This window comes from Lutra lutra, chromosome 16, assembly GCF_902655055.1.
Source record: "Lutra lutra chromosome 16, mLutLut1.2, whole genome shotgun sequence".
Lineage (NCBI taxonomy): Eukaryota > Metazoa > Chordata > Mammalia > Carnivora > Mustelidae > Lutra > Lutra lutra.
Window position 1 is genome coordinate 21,339,287 of NC_062293.1, and position 18,360 is coordinate 21,357,646.

At 42.1% G+C, this 18,360-nt stretch overlaps 1 long non-coding RNA gene across 1 annotated transcript in view; it reads right to left on the reverse strand.

Annotated features, from left to right (window-relative positions):
- The window catches only part of LOC125087297 (uncharacterized), a 156,779-nt gene that overhangs the window by 23,940 nt on the left and 114,479 nt on the right, over window positions 1-18,360 (reverse strand). The gene's annotated exons all lie outside the window — the stretch shown is intronic.

Genomic DNA, 18,360 nt, shown 5'->3' on the forward strand with positions numbered 1-18,360 from the left:
ATGTAAGTGGAATCATATCATATCTCATATAAATGGAATTATGCATTATTTGTTTTTCTGTGACTGACTTATTTCACTACTATAATGTCTTCAAGCTTCATTTATGTTGTCACTTACTGCAAGATGTCCTTCTTCTTACATTCTGAATAATATTCCATTACATGTGTATGTGTGTGCGCATATATATATATATATATATATATCACATTCTTCTTTATCCATTCTTCATCAAACAATCCATTTAGATTGTTTCCACCTCTTGGCTATTGTGAATAATGCCTCAATACACATGGGAGTGCCTATAATTCTCTGAAAATTAGAAAGATTTTTTTTTAAACTTTTTTTTTTTTAAGATTTTATTTATTTATTTGACAGAGAGATCACAAGCAGGCAGAGAGGCAGGCAGAGAGAGAGGAGGAAGCAGGCTCCCTGCTGAGCAGAGAGCCCGATGCGGGGCTCGATCCCAGGACCCTGAGATCATGACCTGAGCCGAAGGCAGCGGCTTAACCCACTGAGCCACCCAGGCGCCCCAGAAAGATTTTTGATGGCATCTAATAGCTTTTTCCATATCAGAGGTGGAGAAATGGGGTCCCAGAAAGAAAGGGGATTGGTCCATGACTACACAGTCAGTGAGAGAACCCAGTGCTCTTTCTTCTACTTCTCATTCCCCACATCTGGAGTAGATAGTGCTGAAACTTGGGTTGATAGAAAACAACCTTGGGCCAGCAGGCAGTGACCTTCCATTCTAGTTCTTAGGGGCATCATTTGACTTCTCTGCTTTAGGCCCAGAGATTTTTCTGATCTAATATCTTCAACTTCTCTTACAATCCCTAATGTTACTCACCTTATTGTGTCTTGCCTTCTTAGGAAATAACACTAGAGATAACACCCTTCAGTTCCTTCTTTCTCTGATGTCTTTTTAAAAAGGCAATTAGATGCTATTAATAAGATATTTAAGTTCTTTAGAAGCTAATGATTATATGTTCTTCTTATTAATGCCCATAATTTCCATTTATCAAATGATGGAGAAAAGTATCTAACTTGTTGCCTGAGTAAATCTATAATAAGTCTGTCCATTTTGACTTAAAATACAAGTTCAGATAATAAAAATCATTTTAAAAGCAAGTGCCCTCTCCAAATAAGAAGGGGGGAAAAGAGATGAAAATTCAGGAGAAACAGAAAGTGTCCCAGAAGAGAAGGAAGAACACCATCCACGCTAGGAAGAATTTGTAGGCTGAGGCAACCAGCACCCATGACACAATGCCCTGCTTAGTATCAATGCAAGCAAGCCTGGAATGCACTGTTTCAACACTGTAATCAATGCCTTTATAGGAAATGAATCCTTTGGCTGGTTGGATAGCTGGAAATCTCTGGTGTGTTCATGAATGATTCACAAGCTTCATGGGAACAACCCACACACCCAGTTCAAATGTGAACAACCAACCCTATTTGGCAACACTAGAAAGGTTTATGTAGTCAAATGATCATTTCAGCTTGAGAATTATACTTGGAGAGTTTTCTTATGTGATGCTTTTAAACCACAGGCTACCACGTATATGCACATAGGAAAATATGTAATATGCTGTTTCTATATGATGTTTCTAAGTATTCCAGTTCAGGTGTCACCACTAGCAAAGTTTCTGAACATACGTTCTTCTGTTCCCACCCCTCCCCTCTACTCTCTCCTCCCTGTCTGTCTGGAACAACATAAAAATTGGAGTGGACATATTGGTGGTACCTGAAGAAAAACACCTGAGATTAAAGTTTATCTTACTATTTCCTAGAAAGGAAGCAGGTTTGTGGCTCCCTTCTTTGGGTCTTTCTATAAAGAAAAAAAAAATCAAAAAGGCCTTCTAAGCCAGGGGTAAAACCCTCTGCTTTACATGGAGGACAAGGGGAGATGGAGAGGAGAAGGGAGTTGAGGGAAATTGGAAGGGGAGGTGAACCATGAGAGACTATGGACTCTGAAAAACGATCTGAGAATTTTGAAGGGGTGAGGGGTGGGAGGTTGGGGGCACCAGATGGTGGGTATAGTAGAGGGCACGGATTGCATGGAGCACTGGGTGTGGTGCAAAAATAATGAATACTGTTACGCTGAAAAAAAATTAAAAAATTAAAAAAAATAAAAAATAAAATAAAATAAAAACCCTCTGCTTTATAGCTCATTGTGGTGGCCCAATGGGCCCAGCAAGTGCTTGAGAGTTACTTGAGAGTATGTACCTACTTGATATTTGTGACTCTTAGAGAAGCAACACAACTCTACCAGAAGACCTAGAGAAACCACATTTTCGGCTGAATTTCTCCAAATCCATATTGCTGGTTACAGAGAACTGCCTATCCCAAACTTGTATGTAAGGATAGAAAGGTCTTCTCTTTCATATTTGTTAGCTCATTTGCCACTAACCAATCAGAAAAACATAACTGTGCCCTCCTCCATCACTGCCACTCTCCAAGAGACCACCTCCCTGCCCCCAGCATAGATTTTGTGGGTGCAGAGAAAAGTCTCACAGTGAAAGGCAAGTAAAAATCATATCCCATTTAAGAGAACACTGTAACATGAGGGAGAAAAGGAGACTAAGGTGAAAATTTAGAACAAGTTGTGCCTACCATGGCATTAGAAAGAGCCAGAAGAGGGCGCCTAGGTAGCTAAGTCATTAAGCATCTGCCTTTGGCTCAGGTCATGATCAGGGGGCCTGGTACAGCAGGCTCCCTGCTCAGTGGGAAGCCCTCTTCTCCCTCTCCCACTCCCCGGCTTGTAGTCCCTCTCTCACTGTGTCTCTCTCTTTCAAATAAAATCTGAAAGAAAGAAAAGAAGAGAAGAGAAGAGAAAAGAAAAGAAATGAAAAGAAAAGAAATGAAAAGAAAGAGGGAGGGAAGAAAGGGCCAGAAGAAAACATTGGCTACTTGAGGCCAAGAAACACAATCACATGATGATTTAGAACAGATTCATGAAGCCAGACCAGGGGTCTGATTCTCAGCCCTGCCACCTACTGTGAGATCTTGGGCAAGTTACTGAACCTCTGTATCTCCACTTCCTCGTCTTTAAAATGGGGCTTCATAGGGTTGAGAGGATCACATTAATGAATGCATGCAAAGCTCTTAGGCATGCCTGGCACCCAGTAACACTGTGAGTATGATTTCACTGTTGCTCTGAGACAGATTCCACTGCCAAACAGTCACACTCAAGCTAAGGAAGTATTTCACTGGAGCTGACAAGTGATGCTGTCAAGCCAAGTCATCCCAATAACTTAATGAGAGCACCAGATTAAGCCTGGAACCTTTCTTTCTTTCTTTCTTTCTTTTTTTCTATTTTTAAGGTAAAAATTATATCTATTTAAGATGTTTTTACATACATTTACCTAGGGAAATGATTACTGCATGCAGGCCCAACTCTTAAATTTTCTGGAATGTTATGGATCTCAGCTGGAAAGGACCTCCCCATAATATATCAACCTTCATACTCTTTGGCAGCCAACAGGAAGACGATGGCCCAGGAGGAGGAGCGAGAACAATATGAAGCCAGCCCTATAAACAGGATCACTTTTGTGAAGATTAGACGTGACAGGGCAGCCCAGATAGGACTGGTGGCCCTTCTCCGAGAACAGATTCTGCTGCCCTTGTCTATCCGGACCCCAGTGTTCCCTGGAGTCAGGTTATGGGCTCAATAGAGAAAGCAGCAGGAAGCCTCCAAAACACCTGTCCCAGTTAACACGGAACAATCAACATGTAATGAAAGCACTGAGATCCACGCAGAAGCCACAGAGACTCCTATGGTGAACAAGTAGAAAGTAAGGCTTCTTCCAGTCAACCAAAAGTTGAAAGCTCCTTGTCAGACACTGTGCTAAGTGCTTTGCCTGCATTACCTTGCTCAATCCTCACAACAACCTTACCACACTATTATTATTCCCACTTCACTAATAAGTGAAAAGGCTTACAGAAGTTAACTAAGTTGCTCAGCACCACACAATGAGTAATGGCCAAGTTGAACAAATTCGTGTCTTCTGTACTCTAAATACCCTGGTTCTAATCACTCAGATTTGGCCATCTATCTGTAGCCCAATCAAAGATACAAATTGTTAAGGAAATGTGTTTGTCATGGAGTCCTGAAGAAGGTGAACCCAAAAAGCAACTCAACAGTGTTTGTACCCAGCCCAGTCCAGGAAGGAGTGACGCTGCATGCAAATCACATGAGCGCATGGAGAGTAAGGGCAGTTCCTCAGGCTGAGTTCCTTAAGACCCCACATCTCTCTTCTGGTTCCGTGTTTACCAACCAGCTTCCATATTACCGTCTATTTTCTCTAATACCCCGATACAACACAGATGGGAATTTCCTGGTTGCAGAATGGCTCATCTCTCAATGTTAAATTACTAAGTTTGTGTTCTGGCTCATTCACCTGGCACCTAAGAATTAGGTGAGTGAGCTCCTGAGAACCCCTTTGGTTCTGGTGCACTAATAAAATGGAGCTTTCAAACCCACCAGCCTAAGAAGAGACTCAGACCACAGGGACTGCATGAGGGAGTGTCACCCTGTGAAGCCCTTTCTCAGAGAACAGACAGCCCAACTAGATGGCACTTCCAGCTCATCTCATTCTAAATACAGGAGTTAGGTGGTTGAGTTCATGTGAGGTTTACTGTTTGAGGACAGGCACAGAATGGCACAGCTCTATACCAGACATAAAACCAAGAGGTCTTGATTTGGAGAAGCATCAGGAAAGCACAGATTTCATTTCTAACCCTGTCCATAGTCATGGTGGGCCCGAGGTCGAAACAACAGCTGCCAATCAGCCATGTTTCCAACAGATGGCCTTTAGCTTCAACATCAGTCATGAGCTGCTGAAGCTGTAGAGGACTTTCTGGTTGTGACCCTGAGATTAAAAGGATATGGGGTAACAGGAAAGGATGTCAAAAATCCCCCCCCCCGAATCCCTTTTAATATAGGCTACAAATTATTGGGGGATAGCACTAAGAAGTGAAATCAAATGTACTGGGTTTAGATAGTAAAAGTAGAAGATGCTATGACTGGCAAATTCAGGGGAGATTCTGGGCGGCACAGACAAAATAAGAAGGAAGAAGGGGGAAGATAGGTATGATCTTGTGGCCACACAGCGAGCTAAGACAAGAGGTCATTTGCAGCTCACACAAACAGAACAGAATGCTTGGTGGGAATGGATTGCAGGCATCACGTCTAGCACCGCAGTTACAGCCCCGCCTCTTCATATTAATGATATGAAGCCCATGCAGTAAACAGCAATTACTGATAAACAAACCTGTGGTTCGGGTAGCTCTGTCTGAAAGGAAGGTCCACAGAGGAGCTCAGGAGCTATGGCCAGAGGAGGAGATCGCGTGGGACATAGCCTTGGGGTGTAATTGAAAACAAATATTCACATCCACCCTAAAGATGGTACCCACGGATGTCCTGGCTCTTCAAGAAAACCCCTGGTTTTTGTAATTTTACACTTTTCAGTAAAAATCATTTTTGAAATGTTTCAGTAAATGTTTAAATATTTAAAAGTTTAAATGCTTTAATTTTGTGAGATATATACATTAACTTGCAAATTAAAAATCTGCCTGTAATTTGGATAATGTGGAGTTTATTAAATAGTTCTACAACTATCTCTACTATTCTGCTAACAATTAAAAATCCATATGATACCTACAAAAATGTACATTTTACAAATGACATGGAAACTATTCTATTTACCTTAATTTAATCTTCAGCAAAAATCCATCACAAGAGTTTCTATTTGTATCTGTCTCTCACACACACATACACTTGCTATGTTAATCTGCTATTGCCACTGAAACAAATTAGCACAAACTGAATGGCTCAAAATAACACAAATTTATTATCTTATTTCAGAAGTCTGACACAGGTCCCACTGAGCTGAAACAAGGTGTTGGCAGAACTGTGCTCCCTCCTGGAGGTCCTGGAGAAGAACCTGTTTCCTTGCCTCTTTTAGCCTCCCACATTCCTTGGCTTGGGCTCCCCTTCCACCTTTGAAGCCAGCAACCTCATCATTCCCACTCTGCCTTTTCCATATTCCTTCCCAGATGTGGACTTTCTTCTACCTCTAAAGACACAGCCCCACCTGAATCATTCAAGATAATCTCCCCATTTTTAGGCCAGCTTATTAGCAACCTTAACTCTGTCTGCAACACTAACTCCCCATTGCCACATACCATACATAACATATTCACAGGTTCTAGATATTAGGAGACAGACATGCTGGGGGGTGGAGGGAGGACATTATTCTGCCTGTCACACTCTCCTACAACTAAACCAAAAGAAAACCAGAGAGAGAGGTCATTTCCTCTCCATAAAGCACTAAGACCCAAACTATAGCTTGATGCGTATGGTAACAAAGTCATGAGTGTTTAAGTCTACCAACCGACCAAGTTCCATGTTGCACTTCAAGCCTCAGGGAACACAAGTGATGTAAAGAGAGTGTATACTTAGGCTCATCCCTTAACTCATAGTTTGAAGATGTAAACATACTCCATAACCTTCTGGGGGGTCACCTTTTTATAGCAACAATAACAACAATTAACATTTACTGAGTCCTTCCAATGTGCCAAACAAAGTGTTCAGTGTTCTTCATGTGCATTTCCTATACACCCACTCATCTTTGAGGAGCCTCAGGCAAGAGACACTCTTAACTTACCAGAGTCTCATGGAAACTTAGTGTCAAGAGACAGTATTCAAATCCCAGACTGTGTGACTTCACACCCTGCACTTTAAACCATCACGCAAAAGTCCATCTTCTTTTTTTTAACCCACATACATTTTGCAAGAATTCATTCCCTAATTGACTGTTATGATTTCAGGGTTAAAGAAAAAGGGCATCTAGCTGGAATGATCCCATCCCTCCAGCCAATCTTGCTACTCTCCTGATCTCTCCTCTCTGGGAGAGAATAGAGAAAACAAAGGGGAGAGGAAGAGTCATGGTCCATGAGAGAAACGAGAGAGGCAGAGATGGAAAGAAAGAATGGAAGTGAGATCTAACAAAAGGTGTTCAGGAATGGCTTTCACTTGCTCAAAGGAAGCAGGACAAATTAAAGCCTTCCTAGGGAAGAACTGTAAGACCGGTTCATTGCACTTCATGCTACCTTAAACCCCAGTTGTCATAACACAACGTAAGATAGAGAATGCTCTGGTAACTTCCTCGGAGTGCAAAAAGTGTCCGTCCTAAAATACAAATAACTCTAAACAGATAACACAGTAGGAGTAAGAATAAAATACACCAAAAAAAGAAATTGGGATATAATTAATTGAAAAGTGAGAATTTAAAAGACACCAAGGATACTGAAACAATGTCTAAGTTTAGCTCATTCTATAAAAAATGTATAACTCCCAGGAAACTGTCTAAAGCCAGAACAGAGAGTGATGAAGGCTTATTTTATCTGACCAGAATGGACTATCCTAACACAGACACACACACACACACACACACACACACACACACACACACACACACATTTTAATAAGTACCACTGAGCACTTCTTAGGTACAGTACATGAACTATTTAATTTAATCTCCACAATAACCCCTATCCATCAGAGTGAGTATTAAGCTCAGTTCACATTTGTGGGAATTGAGGCCTGAGGGTTGGCAGCAGATGGCAGAAGCAAAATCTGAACTTGAAGCTGTTAACTAAAACATTCGTCAGCATAAATGTAGACTAATCTTCGCATGGACTGTATCTATAAAATGTAAAGTCTTGCAATTAATGATTATTTCTGAGTTCATCTAGGGACAGAAGTATCCCTGTTAGGCAAGGCTTTTTTATTGAGCCCTTGTGACCTCCTGACAACCCCATTGGTCTCCTCTCTCTCAAGACCTGTGGGATCATGGCTGAGGGTAGACATGGAGTGTTTACAACCACCACTACCCTCTACCCTCAACTGTGCACTGAAGCTTATAGATTATGAAGCTCATATGAGCACATTATATGCCAATTCCACAGCTCATGGAGGTACACTGTACCCAGATTACATTGTTTGTGTGCATATAGCATGCAGATTACATAGTTCATGTATGTACATTACATACAGATTATACAGGTCACATATGTACATTAACTCATTCACTCCCAACAATAGCCCTATTAATTACCGGTAAGATTGTTAGCCCCATTTTAATGATAAGAAAATTGAGACCAAGAAACTGAGACCAAGAGGTTAAGATTGCCTAGAGTGTTAGTAGCAAAGCAGGGTCTTTAACACCCCAGGCCAAAGTCCCTTCCACTAATTCACACCATAACAAAGATGTGGAAAAGGTACAACATCGTCAGGGTGATTTTTAAAAGGGGCATGGAAACTAGAACCATAGAAAAAGCAATAATTCCTGGGGTGCCTGGGTGGCTCAGTCAGTGAAGCGCCTGCCTTTAGCTCAGGTCATGGTCCTGGGATCCTGGGATTAAGTCCTGCTCAATGGGGAGTCTGCTTTTCCCTCTTCCTCTGCCCCTTTCCCCTGCTTGTGCTCTTTCTCCTGCTTCTCTCTCTCTCAAGTAAATAAATAAAATCTTTAAAAAAAAAAAAAAGAAAGAGAGGAAGAGGAGATGCAACATGGGGGGTTGAGGGGGTAGGAGAAGAGTAAATGAAACAAGATGGGATTGGGAGGGAGACAAACCATAAGTGACTCTTAATCTCACAAAACAAACTGAGGGTTGTTGGGGGAGGGGGGTTGGGAGGGGGGGGTGAGGTTATGGATATTGGGGAGGGTATGTGCTATGGTGAGTGCTGTGAAGTGTGTAAACCTGGCGATTCACAGACCTGTACCCCTGGGGATAAAAATATATGTTTATAAAAAAAAAAAGTTAAATCATTTTACAGTAAAAAAAAAAAAAAGAAAGAAAGAAAGAAGGAAAGGAAAGGAAAGGAAAAGCAATCATTCCTAACCAAAAGAAAGGAGAGAATACAGAAAGAATAAATCCAATTTTCCTAAACCAAAAGCCAAGCCATGAATAGTAAATAAGCAAGAAAATAGGTAAGAAGAACATCACCCACAAAGGGAATGCAAGTTGGTGCAGCTTCTTTGGAGAACAGTGTGGAGATTCCTCAAGAAATTAAAAATAGAACTTCCCTATAACCCTGCAATTGCACTACTGGGTATTTACCCTAAAGATACAGATGTAGTGAAAAGAAGGGCCATCTGTACCCCCAATGTTTATAGCAGCAATGGCCACGGTTGCCAAACTGTGGAAAGAACCAAGATGACCTTCAACGGACGAATGGATAAGGAAGATGTGGTCCATATACACTATGGAGTATTATGCCTCCATCAGAAAGGATGAACACCCAACTTTTGTAGCAACATGGATGGGACTGGAAGAGATTATGCTGAGTGAAATAAGTCAAGCAGAGAGAGTCAATTATCATATGGTTTCACTTATTTGTGGAGCATAACAAATAGCATGGAGGACATGGGGAGTTAGGAGAAGGGAGTTGGGGGAAATTGGAAGGGGAGGTGAACAATGAGAGACTATGGACTCTGAAAACAATCTGAAGGGTTTGAAGAGGTGGGGGGGGGGGTGGGAGGTTGGGGGAACCAGGTGGTGGGTATTAGAGAGGGCACAGATTGCATGGAGCACTGGGTGTGGTACAAAAACAATGAACACTGTTATGCTGAAAATAAATTTTAAAAAATGATTAAAAAAAAAGAAGAAGAACATCACCCACAAATATTAAGAGGAGCAACCCAGTAATAAATTTGCAAAGATACTATAAATGCACATGAAGCCATGTTAATACATGTGTGAAATCTGCAGCCAGTGGTTAAGTAGGGGATGGCCCCCGGGCCCCTGTGCCACTGACACTGGACAACCTCAGGCAAATCTATCTCCTTTTACTGTGTAAATTCTTTTAGCTGTAATAGAGATTCCATCATAGTACTTACTTGTCCATAAAAAAGGTTAAGAGCCTTGAACAAAAGAATATTTTAGCCACCTATATGATTGGTCTACTTCCTGTCTAAAATCAGACTGATTAGGACATGTATCAAACATGCATGGTCTAAGACAGCATACTCAACACTGTGCTAATGATAAAAGCCTGTAGAAAAGGTCAACGCAGCACATGTGTACTGAGGACACCATAAGAATAAAAAATAAACTGAATTTTATGACAATATCTTCTTTTACATGGCAGAAAACCATCGCTGTGCTACTCCTCAAATATCCTTGCGTATTTCATAAAATCATTCTCCTGCAAAATAATAATAATAATAATAATGAGTAAACCACCACTGTCTCTCTTCTAGACCAGCTGACCCCTACACATTTATTCTTACTCTCATGCATCTTCCACAAGGCATGGCATGGCACTCCCCCACTTAAAATCTTTCTGTAAGAAACTCTTATGTTTCAGATCAAAATACTCAGGGTCGGGAAAGCCCAGAACATACCAGTACCTGAGTGCATCCAACTTCATCTCATCACCATTCCCCCTTGCTCTCTCGGCTCCTATCCCTTAGAGCAAGTATACGTTAAGGTGGTTTTTTTTTTTTTTTTAAACAGGAAGCATTATTTTGGTGAACCAAACAAATAAATGGTTGGATTTCAGGCACCAAAAACTGTCAAGTGGGAAAGAATCCTGGAGCACAAGGACCTTCCCTCAACCCTCCGTACACTGACCATGTCACAACATGAACCACACTGCACTAGAGGTAAAAGCTACCAAGACAGACTTCAGCAAAAGGCATGACATGACGTCTCAGCAAACCAACATCACAGTTACTCAAAACATCTCCTTAAATGGCCAAAGAAAGGAATGCCCCACGAGCACTGAAACTAATGTGCAGGTTGATTCGAGGATTATCAATGACAACAACCTTTGTATGAGGGATTTATCTGTTACCTATCATGTTCATCAGACTAAGATGATAAAAAGGAGGAAAAAATGAAATCATTTCAGTCTTACACTAGCATTCCCCACCCAGTGGTGAGATCTGTTTGTCTTGCGCAGCCTTAAATGAACAAAATCACCTCAACAGGCCTGGTGGCCTGCCAAAGGCAGGGCAGGAGGACTTGGGGATCTGTCTAAAGCCAGACTTAGCCCAGATTGTCCTGGCACTCCTTTCTAAGAAGCTATCTGGCTGGAACATCTCTTAACTGCTCAGAGAGGTTTGGTGGCAGCTGGAAAAGGAAACTGGGAAAAGGGAGGGGATGGGCCTCCTTTTTTTAAACGTGATAGTGATGAGACTGAACTCCCAGTATCATGGGATAGGCCAACCCATTCTCCCCAAGCTCCACGATGAGGGACTGAATGACAAATCTGTCACTCAAATGAGGATGACTTCATCACTACCGGGTGAAAAGATCCCAGCCTCCAGGAAAACATGGCTTTCTTTGTTGGTGGTAACGCTGAACTGTCCCATGTCTCCCTGAGATCTGGCAACTCTGAATTCAGGGTCTAAATGAGTAAAGGTCAGTAACTGCTTCTAAGCACCCCCAGCACAGACCCTCACATAACAGTCTGCATCACTGGCAGAGTGACTGCAGTGACACAGACAGTGCAGACTACAAAACACAAAGCAAAACAAAACCTTCATATCCATAGACTGAAGGATACTTGAAGGCAGGAGCTGTGTCTTATCGGTCTAGTCCAGAGCACCTCTAAAGGGAACTCTCAATAAAATAAGTAATTACATTAATTAAATTAGGGGATTTTTAATGCTAATTATGTGTGGCTATGGAGTTTAAGTAGCAATGGAATCAGATAGGTCAAGGGCAGGAGGAAAAAAGGAACAGAAACGTTTTAAACAAAGCTGGCTATTCGTAGACAAACAAATGCATGAACTGACATCCCACAAGTGCAAAAATGTTAGTGAATCCCAAGCATCAGCTTTATGATTTAAAAAAAAAAAAAAAAAAAAAAAAAAAAAAAAAAAAAAACAGAAAAAGTAGAAACGCTAAGGAGCTATACAACAATGTCATGGAATCCTTCTGGTAGTCCTGGCTCTGCTATTAGCTGGCCAAGGGCCCTTGCTCCAAGTACTCCCCTTTTTTATTTTCCTGTCTCTAAAGTGATGGGTATGAGACAAGTGATAAATATGGTTCATTTTGAAGTCCAATGTTGTGTCCCTACAAAACATGAAAATCCTACACATCTTACTGGTAACTAAAGGCCAATGAGAGAATGAACCACCATTAGATCCTAACTTTTTCTATTTATATGCTCCTTTAGCGAGCTAATGAAAGCTTAACTTCCTCTCTGAAGAGTAAACATAGGAACGTGCAGAGACTATTCTGCACACACTTTCAGAGATGTTTACTAACTTCCACTAAACTCTCCATTGAATTCCAAGTGAAAACTCTCAGCTTAGAATGAAGCATTGTCTTATTTTTTCACCTGGGTAATTTTCACCTGGGATACAGAAGCTTTAAGAGCTTCAGCATCGATGGTGAAGCAAGGCTGACATAAGGCATTTTGTTACAGGATGAACAAGAAGAAGAACACCACACTCCTTGGGAAGCATTCTTGCCAAAAGTGTCAGACATGAATCTAATTAAGCGTATAGCTCAAACTACTACCTTACAAGACATACAGGGGTCAGGGGGAACATTATTTTTTTTTTTAAGATTTTATTTATTTATTTATTTATTTTTTAAGATTTTATTTATTTATTTGACAGAGAGATCACAAGCAGGCAGAGAGGCAGGCAGAGAGAGAGGAGGAAGCAGGCTCCCCACAGAGCAGAGAGCCCGATGCGGGGCTCGATCCCAGGACTCTGAGATCATGACCTGAGCCGAAGGCAGCGGCTTAACCCACTGAGCCACCCAGGCGCCCCAATTTTATTTATTTATTTGACAGAGAGAGATCACAAGCAGGCAGAGAGGCAGGCAGAGAGAGAGGAGGAAGCAGGCTCCCCGCCGAGCAGAGAGCCCGATGCGGGGCTCGATCCCAGGACTCTGAGATCATGACCTGAGCCGAAGGCAGCGGCTTAACCCACTGAGCCACCCAGGCGCCCCGGGAACATTATTTTTTAAAAACACCATGGGGATGCGATCAGCACAATCTAGAATTTGGGGGGCGCCTGGGTGGCTCAGTGGGTTAAGCCTCTGCCTTTGGCTCAGGTCATGATCTCAGGGTCTTGGGATCGAGCCCCGCATCGGGTTCTCTGCTCGGCAGGGAGCCTGCTTCCTCCCTCTCTCTCTGCCTGCCTCTCTGCCTACTTGTGATCTCTGTCTGCCAAATAAATAAAATCTTAAAAAAAAAAAAAAGAATCTAGAATTTGGGAACTTCTACAGGATTTGTCTTTCCTTTCCAGCCATTCTTTCTGACTCCATTACTTGGGACCACCTGCTCCCTCTCAATCATGACAGCCCCTCAAGTATCCACTCCATTAGAGAGCTTATTTTTAACCAGACCCCTCCACCGTCATCTTCCTTCTTCTTCTCTGTATCTCACATAGTCTGTTTGACATAATCCATAGAGCAGTAGTGGAACTTCCCAAGACCAAGGTTAATAAACATTTATGGAAGGTCCACCACAGCCCTCTATAAACTGAAAATAGTATTGAAGACTTAAAGGTGAGCAGGCCAGAGCCTGGGCCTTTCAGCTTCCTTACTATTAAGTCCTGGGGTAACCAGGCAGTTGCTTGACGTGCAGTAAATGCACCAAACATGTCTTTTGTTTCTTATATTCTTATATAACGAAATTGCTCAGGAATATGCTAATACAGAGTAAGACCTCAGTGAATACTTATGACCAGATTTTACTGAATTGAAATCTGCTTTCTCTTTCTTTATTCTGCTCTCTTCTCTTCAAATTTCCTAACACTGGCCATAAGGCCACACATGCTCTTTGTCTGTGGTCACTATGAGGCTCTGTCTACCTCTGCATCCTCATCTAATTCTTCGTTGCTTTTCAAAATCAGATCATGAAGAGTTTCCAACAAGGTGGTCTTATCACCTACCATTTGAGAAAACTTCCTTCGATGACCCTGAAATTCTTTTTGCCTGTGTGTATTTTTATTATTTCTCCTTGTACATCAGTCAATACATACACATATTATTTGGAAGCACCTTACACTAGCTTGCCTTCTCCTCCTAGTCTAGAATACTATATGGAATACTTCTTCACTTAAACCTTCTACCTGTTGGCCATGTTTTCCTGGAAAAGTCAAAATATGAAAAAACTTTATTTTTATTTGGCCACAGTTTGATAAACTTAGGTACTTCTAGGATGTCTGGTCTGCCTGCACAGCAGGCACTATGTTTTATTTCTATAAGTGTCTAATCTTGTTATGTAGCCCTCCAAGTCACAGGATAATGACATAGCAATTTTGCCTGAAGATCTACTCATTTGTTCTGAAGTGCCATGCAGAGTCAAATTTCTATTTGGGGATTGTTCTGGCCGTACTTCTCTCAATCCAAAGAAAAGGTGCCTAGGGAAAATCTCAGTGATGGAATGATTGTCTTTAAAAGGCACACACACACTGTGCTCCCAGAAAATGACAGCCAATGGCTGTCAGGCTCCCTTCTGATCCCCTAATGCCCACATGCAATCCCCTTCATTCACTCTCTGCCCAAGCTCTCCTGCAAAATATCCATCCCCTTTAGCAACTACATCTCAATTCATCAGAAAGATGAACCAAATGCAAAAATTACAAATCTTTTAGCTGTCAAGTCATACAAAGAAGAATAATTTAGAAACAGTTTGAACCCCATAGAAATACAAAAAATATTCATGAAACCGGATCATAGGTGAAATGCTCATTGACCAGAAAGATGAGTAGGTGTTGGGCATCTATTAAGAAGGCGATTGAGGGGCACCTGGGTGGCTCAGTGGGTTAAAGCCTCTGCCTTCGGCTCAGGTCATGATCCCGTGGTCCTGGGATCGAGCCCCACATCGGGCTCTCTGCTCGGCAGGGAGCCTGCTTCCCTTCCTCTCTCTCTGCCTGTCTCTCCACCTACTTGTGATCTCTGTCTGTCAAACAAATAAATAAAATCTTTAAAAGAAAAAAAAAAGAAGGCGATTGAGCCTTTATCCCTTGAGTTCTTTAAAAATCAGTTTAAAAATAAGCTCAGCAATTTGCAGTTGACCTCCCTAGAAGCAGAAAGCTGCAACAGATGACCTGTTCTTGCCCTTCTCTCCTACTCTGTGATTCCACAAATTTACAGGTCATTTTATTCCCCTTAAAAATTGCAAAAAGAATATGATGAAAAGTCTAAAAATCCTATAGAAAACACGTAACTAAAGAGAACTCATTTCAGCTTATTTGTCAACTAAATTTTTAAAATTTAATTCTTCTACAATAGAATAAACTGTATGAGCTCATTTTTCTAAAATTATTCTAGTCACCCATATGTCTATAATATATAGAGATCGAGAGTATCTGAAATAATGTTCACTAATTTACCAATGTTGTCTGTGTGGTAGAATCTTTTTTTCTTATACTTTCATGTATTATTTGAGTATTTTTTATAATAAGCAGGTATCATTTTTACCAACCAACCAACCAACAAACAAAAATCCACCATTTCTTTTAAAATCTTTCTTTTAAAATTTCTTTTAAAAAGTGTAGTGGAGCACTATAGATTCGGAGCTACAAGGAAAATCTTTGCATAATAGTTCTAGAAGAAGTGACCTCTCTCAAAAAAAAAAATTGTGACCTCTCTCCAGTCTTCTCAGATGGCACAACCAATTTTTCCCTACCCTGATCCTGCTGGATATAACACAAGAAGTATTTTGCTTCGGGTTAACTCCTGTAAATCCCAACTCCCACACACCGATGTAAAATGACGCATGGGCCAATTCACAAGGCTAATAGGTCATGGCCACTTCAGACATGCCTGCAAAGTGCAGTGAAGTGATCATTCCCATCACCAGTCACTGAGAGGAGTTTCAGGAGACAGCACACAGACTGGCCCTTTACACAACCTGGGTGTTGTCATTTGTGAGGCTGGGTCCATGTGAACACTATCCAGAGCTGACCCAAACCTTGAGTCAATAAGTGATCAGGCAGCATCCACATATCCAAACAAGTCTCTGCTTCCCTCATTTGCCCTCTTTTCATCTTGTTTCCCTTTTGTCTCTTTCTAGTGTTCAGAGATATAAGTGACCATAGAACACTTTTAAAGGATATTCCCCCTAAGCACCCTCAAGGCTACCTTTAGTCTTGACTAAATTTTTCCATCTTGCCCACAGTAAGATGAAGAAATCCAGAGAACTTGTGCAAGGTTTTGTTGCCAGGGTGGACAAGCAGAGCTGGTATGCTTTAAATGATTTTATTCGCAAAATAAGGAATGAGGTTGCCTTTATGGCTAGCTAGTTCACCTCTTGGAGTGGCTTTCTCTTACTATCTGATTTTACAACTCACACTTCTCAAAGGGGCAGGAGGCAATGACATCAGAGGAGCAGAGTTAAAATCCTAACTCTAGAAAATTCATTACCAAGTTAACACACATTTATGAAATGCCTATAAGAAACCAGACTCTGGGGAGCCTGGGTGGCTCAGTTGGTTGAGCATCTGCCTTCAGCTCAGGTCATGATCCCAGGGTCTTGGGATCGAGTCCTTCACTGGACTCCCTGCTCAGTGGGAAGTCTGCCTCTCCCTCTGCCCTTCACTCCACTTGTGCTCGCTCTCTCTCTCTTTCAAATAAATAAATAAAATCTTAAAAAAAAAAAAAAGAAGAAGAAGAAGAAGCCAAACTGGTGTTTGAGAGATGGAAGACATAATCCCAGCTTTCAAGATGCCTGCGGTCCCAGAGGAGTGTGACAAATGCAGAGTGATGAGTGAAAGAACAGGGGTGGAGTCAGTTCCGGGGAGGCAGCTGGGCCCAGTTGAGGGGCTCCCGGTTTCCATGGTGGGGTGGGGATACAAAGCTGTTTGCCCCTCCAGAGGGTCTTAGGATCCAGAAAATGTGGTTTCTTCATAGAAGGGGCACCCAACTCATGCAGGAAAAATCAGTTAATGATCTTATGGAGGGAGGTAACCCTTGAACTACATCTGGAAGTCAGGGGAGTGGGTGCGGGCAGTCAGGCAGTAAGTATCCCAGCAGGTAGGAACAGCACAGACCAAGGCAGTGACGCCTACGCATTCATGTGCTGAATTACATTGCACATGCAAATCAGCTCTGAATCAGTCACCTCCATGAGCCCCTGATGCTTTATCTATAAAATGGGGACACTAACCCTTGCGTGGCTACCTCAAGAGTGGTCGAGCACCTTTAATAACGACCATCAAAGGGCTGTGTAATCTGGGAAGTCCCATTACCACCATGATGGAAGAGAATCTTTACAGGGCTCTGTCAAGATTCAACTCAATGATGACAGTGCTGTGTGATGGAAAGAATCCCACCGTGGCTTTGCCTCTAACCCACGATCTGTCCTCTGCCATGCCCTACTACCCCTCACCCAGGCCAGGTTTCCACGTCTGTAAGATTAGTGGTTTGAATGGAGGTATACTAAAGTCCCTTCCAGTGTTGCCATTTTATTTCAAAGTCCCCTTTAAATCTAATTGCTGGTAACCAGCACGTGGCTCCCCACCCCCAGACTATTTCTTTATCCATTTCTAACCTTTACCTTGGCAGATAAAGCCTAAGATTCATCAAGCATGTTAGACAGCCCATGGCACAATTCCTGTGTTCCTCCATCCCCTCTGCAGGTCACAGACACACAGAAGCCAGCCTGTTCAAGGCTCAGCCGGGACAGGGCCGCTGGCCAGTTACCAAAGGCTACATTCCTGCCAGGGGCCAAGGAAGTCCTGGTGCAGGCTGGGTTGTTTGGTTTTGAGGTGTGCTGGGGATGAAAGGCACCCTAGAAGTGGAAGGCTCGGTCATTCATTAATTAATTATAATTGAGGGTTTGTTCTTAAGAATGATCCTTTGAAATTACTTTCCATCAAACAGTAACTGCCACAAAGGCATCAGATGTTCAGAACATTCTCCATCTCCTCAGCATGAGTATTTTTATTCTAGAACTTGAGATTCTGATCTGGCTCTTCCCTTGGGAGTCTCTCCCACCCTCACTTTAGAGCTGGGGTGTGTTTGGGGCTGGGGAAGGCGTGTGTGTGTGTGTGTGTGTGTGTACTTAAGGTCTACTTTTTAAAAGGAAATCTGTACCACACCAAATAGCCTTTTTGTCAACTTCAGTCTGATCCTTTTCAGATAAATGGTCAAAGAAAAAATCCCACAGAAAGATTAGAAAGACACCTGAGACTAATACCCACCTCATGCGGTGGGCCGCACCTCCCGGTTACAACAAGAAGGGAGAAGCAAACTGGTGTATTGATGTGGCTCTAAACAACAACAGTGTGTGTGAAGGCCCAAGGGCACTTCAGGATTGACCAAGAGGAAACACCTGTTGCACAATGATACGATCTTGTTGGTGCAGTTGTCAGGAAAGGGAACTCCCAC